Here is a 5201-nt window from a genome sequence, read left to right on the forward strand (position 1 = left end):
CAGGAGACTGCGCGCTGGATGTATAAATAAGTGTGAGGTGGCTGGTCATCCAGACTTGGGAGCAAGTTGTGCTCTAGCCCAGATAACCCTGCAAACACTCCAATGGCAGTGAAAAAGCCCAAACGAGCCAGAATGATACAGCAGCAACGGTAGATCAGCTTAAGACTGATTTACTAAAAGAAGCTTTATTCCCACCACCCCCCCCAACAAATTTGCCAGGGGTACATTCCCACCACACACTTTTGCAGAGCAGCACCAAAGCACAGTAGCTGTGTGTTGTAGAGATCTGTCGTACCTGGTGGATCATCTTTCTCTGGAACAGATCCTCCAGATTCCAAGGAGAGGTTCTCAAAAGACTGAAAAGAAAATAATAATAATAATAATAATAATAATAATAATCTACAATGGGGGCAGAGGAATTTCCTTCTCAAAGCACAATCTGCTCTTCTAATATACTTAAAACAAGGTGTATCAGAACCTTGACTTTCTACTTAGAGCGGTTATGAAATCTACAGCAGGAAAAACAACCATACGTAGCGTCAATTCATCATTTTAGAGACCATTTCGGAAACATTCGTCAACCAAAGAGCGCTCCATTAACCCCTGAACTCTGCTATGTAATATTTTATGTCTTGTGCTAGACATTTCAGGGGCAGTAGGCCACATCCTGGTGTTCACTGGACAGGGAATGAAGTAGAAATAAATGTAGGTTTAAAAAGAGGTTTAAGAGTTGGGGCAATATGAATACATTATCTTAGCCTGAATTAACATAGATAACATAGACATTGTACTTTCTTACCCTGCTTCTCTTAGTTAGGGGGAGCCCCAACACTGATCCATTCTCTACATCTCCCATAAGGAAGTCAGACACTCTGAAGGAAAACAGAAATACATATATCAAATTAAAATGCAAATTAATAGATTGAGTTGAGAAGGGTAAATTGATCATTGAAAACATATTTAGGAATTAGTTTCAATTTCAAGTGGTACTCGTTAGAGAGATCCAAAAAGAATGGTCTAGATGGCACAGAGACCCAGATCTCCTGACTTTTAGCCTCTAGCATGGGTCAAGCTCCAAAAACATTGGATCTTACAATGCAACTCCATAGCGTCTTTCATTAAACCTTTCCGGCCTCCTAAATTAGCTCATTTTTCAAACTCCTCCAGTTTGTAATGCAAGTTTTAAAAAGTAAAGTTTAAAGCCCAATACGAAATTACATGACCAGGGTTTTCCTTTCAAACTAGGATCGCCACGTGTAAAATCAGTGACGCGCCCCTTTAATGTAAAAACCTAAATTTTTTACACAAATATTTCAAGTGCTTCATTTATTACCTAGTTGTGACTCTATTCTCCTTTTTGTGTTAGCTATTTTAAGGCTTAGTTTTCTCTTCTTCTATATTTTCTCTATTGTTTTTCTGGGACCATCGTTTCTTCTTTTATGTTAAACTATTTTTCAGTTTTGCGATGGCTCGTTTAAAATGTACTATATGAATTCTAATTGACCTACATTAATCATGCAATCACAGAGTTGAAGAGAAACAAATACGGTTTTAAAAAAAAAAGCTCTTCATTAAGTACAACAACCATCTACAGTGTGATGGAGTATAAAAGCCCACAGATGTGAAGTAAGCCATGGGAATTGCAATCATTTATGACATTATACTTACACATTGCCAAAGGTGAACGCCAATGTGTCATAGCCGTGTAGATCTCTCCAAAAAGCTGGTGTTTGTTCTCTCGTTCACCTCCTTAAAGTTCACTCCTGTCAAATTGTGAATAAATAGGATTGAGTAGGATGCAAACCTAAATCCTGCATTCTGAAGATATCCTGTGCTGGCACCACTGATAAAGCTGTGTTAAAGGTATGAATCTCATGGTATGAGTCATCATCCTGTGCATGGCGTCACGTATGGAGTCAATGATCTCTCAAAAAAAACAAGTAACAGTCGTTCTATCACAGGAAAGGTACATTTGATAAAGAAAGTAAACTCTTACCTTCACTTAAAATGTTTATCATGGAGGTTTTGATTGTGAGGTGAAAAGTGGTCATAGTGAGCTATCTTAATGGTTGCCATGTAATATATAACTTTGTTTTCAAGATATTTCTCTATTTGCTGTTTTTTTTATTGTTTTTATTTAAATGTAATTTTTTTTCTTTTCTTGTGTTATTTAGCTTGGTAAGCAGATATTTTTTTTCTTTCCTTTATTTTCTTTTCTGTAAACGTCATGGAAGGTTTTAATAACGTCTGATTAAATGTTGTTTTGGACCCCAGGAAGACTAGCTGGTCGTCTAGGCGTCAGCTAATGGGGATTCTTATAATAAATACAAAATGAAAATCTCTTTTGAGTCATGCTGTGCTCTTCAAATCCCACTAAGAGCTAAGGCATTTCCTATCTCCAATGTCCAGGCATTTTAGAATTGAAAAGTCCCTCATAGGAAAACAACTTTGTACCTTGAATTAGAAAAGATAAGCAAACACTGCAAGTGTATATATTTGGCTGTAATCTGGAAAAGGCAGTAGTTTCCTGCTGAAAGTCTAAACCCAGTGATGACTGAGGACAGAATGGGGGAAAAAACACCCGTGTAAATACGTCTGTAATCAGTCTTCACAGTAAACTTCCTGTCCTTACTGAGCAGAGAGAAAATAAAGCAGGAGAGAGATGCTCAGAAATGAGCCCAAACACCAGGCAATAAATCAGTGATGTCACTGACCACTCCGCTGCCTCCATGATTTCCTCGGTCTCTCCTTTTCTTTCCTTTCAATAAAACAATGGGTATTTCTAGAGTTCAAAGACTTTGGGCAGACATTTTAAATAGAAAACACGCCGTCTTTGGTATTTCTTTTAGCTTAACTTAGACTTGTTTATTTGTGTCTGCGTAACAGAAGAAGGAAAAGAAATTCATGGAGAAACCCAAAGCTGTAGAAAAGTCCACCTCCACTTTATCTTGAATAGTTTCTCTAATCTTTCAGGAAGAATGCTTCAAATAGTACCCACACTTCCAATCCTAACTGTTTAGCCAGGTCCTTGAAAGTTGAAGAGCACCCCTCCTACCAATGCTTACCAAATTCTAACATGCTTCCTCAATAGCTTTTACAAATTGCAAGTCTTTTGGAAAGAGTTGTCAGGGAAGTGTACTGAGCTAAAACTACCAATTACCTACCTCAAAACATTCTGCAGCATTTCTCCTGTTTAATTGCAACAAGTTGTCTTGATCACACAGTAACCACTACGCTACTTTGAGCGTAATTTCCTGCCCAAACACCCAGAAAGTTACTTTTCATTCCAATAGTTTGTCCCTCTATCCGGCCAAAGGAGCACTTCTCAGAAATAAATCCATCGTAAAAAATCTTTTCTCAGACGCACCAGGAAGTGTTGGGATTCTGTCGGAAGGCTGCAAAAAGGATCCCAAAAGGAGTGAAATGTCCATGGGGCCCTGGGAGCCTCTTCCAACCTGAGGCCAGCTACTGTAGCCACCACCATTCAAATCACACGACTGTCTTGTGCTGTTACATCTTCTCCTCTTCTCTCCAACCCCTACCCCCAACAGGACATCCTGAGGCTTGCTGGAATACAATGCCAGTACTCGCACAGGCCCAAACCAGCGGTCCAAACGTGGAAGTTACATCATCGGGGAAAAATTGTATTGTTTCAGTGGAAAAGCACAACACTCTCGAAACACTCGTCAGCTGCACAGAAATCAGGTCTAGGGGGAACTTGTCCTCCATAGAGAATAATGCAAAGGTGTAGCAACTTGGCATGTGACTGGATATGTCGCAGGATAGAGGAAGTGACAAAACTCTGTATCAACAACTGTTTGATGTTGTGGTTAGGTGCAGTACAAAACACATTAACAGGATTCTCAGTACACTTGATCTTTTTTCCCCCAAAAATAAATAGTATATCATTTTACATGACGTTGTGTAACAAAAGCAGCTTTCAGATTTGGTAGTGAAAAATATTGGTGTGCACCATGCACAACTGATTGTCAGTGTGTGAGGGTCAAGAAGTGAGCAATGCTGGCCACCTAGTGGCTGAAAAGAAATTATGGCATGCTTCACTGCACCAGAAAAGACCAGGTAATTAAAGTTCTGTAAATCAAACATTTGCATTTATCATAGGCACTTGTTTAGATATAGCGCTGGTTTATTTAAGGCACTTGCTATTAATAAGACAGGTTTGAGCTGAACATTTGAAACTATGTTCTTAAGACCCCCTTCCCCCCATTAATGCAACATCATTAAGAGCCTTATAGTCTTCCTTTTTGAAGACTGTGTGCCTCTATTGTGCATTATTAACATGTTTGAATGCCACACAAATAGTCAAGTTACTGCATGAAAGAGGAGACTCGAATGCACGTAATAATTGTTTACGACCCACCTACTTGCACACACCTGTGTGTGTGTTTGGACCTATTCCAAATATTTCAGTGAAGGTGAGCTACATTCATACACAGAGAATCACCGGGCTTTGCTCACTTCTACATGTCACCATTCCTTGTGAAGGGAAAGCATCTCAAAGCTAAGCAGCCCCTCTATGTCCCTCTTTGCAATGCAAATTGAGACAAGGTATACTCGGGGGATTCTTGTGTGGCGGCCAAGTTAAGAATTGACCTGCATGCCAGATCATAATCTCAGACAATGAGAGATTGAAAAGGATTCCTCAGTGTAGTTCCCTCTGGACTGGCAGACAAAGCACAAAGGACACCCGCTTTTCCCTGCGTCTTGAATCAGGTATCTGACTTCCAAATATTATTTTCTTGCTCTCTGTATGGGGTTTGCAAACACTCGCTGCTGCATTCTAAGCACTTGAGTGACTTTTGAAGGGCTGCATTGCTTTGAAGCTAGATGAAAACTATTCAGAAACATTCCCTGGGAGGTTCTTTTAAGACTTTGGGAGACAGTGTGAGAGCGAGGGAACATAGAGAAAACCGTCAAGGGAGAAGGGAGGATTAGATAAATAGAGACAGAAAACAGACCAAAGGAAGAGTGGAGGAGTAGCTGGTATGTTTCACAGGGAAGCTGTGAGTTATGCATGCGTGTGTGTGTGTGTGTGTGTGTGTGTGTGTGTGTGGTGTGGTGTGTGTGTGTGTGTGTGTGTGTGTGTAAGGGAGATCTGGTCATCACAGCTCACCTTTGACAGTGGCAATGACGGTTCCAGCTGTACTGAGGATGTCCACCGAGTTGAGGCTCTGGTGTTT

The 5201-nt window shown here is 40.1% G+C and overlaps 1 long non-coding RNA gene across 1 annotated transcript; it reads right to left on the bottom strand.

The window, feature by feature from the left end:
- Nucleotides 1-271: 271 nt before the first annotated feature.
- Nucleotides 272-1698, bottom strand: LOC116677756 (uncharacterized). The gene is made up of 3 exons (XR_004329052.1): nt 1669-1698; nt 800-872; nt 272-356 (listed from the first exon to the last, which is right to left on the bottom strand). It is a non-coding gene; the product is annotated as an uncharacterized LOC116677756 (long non-coding RNA).
- Nucleotides 1699-5201: the final 3503 nt, after the last annotated feature.

Source organism: Etheostoma spectabile, unplaced genomic scaffold, assembly GCF_008692095.1.
Source record: "Etheostoma spectabile isolate EspeVRDwgs_2016 unplaced genomic scaffold, UIUC_Espe_1.0 scaffold00005738, whole genome shotgun sequence".
Lineage (NCBI taxonomy): Eukaryota > Metazoa > Chordata > Actinopteri > Perciformes > Percidae > Etheostoma > Etheostoma spectabile.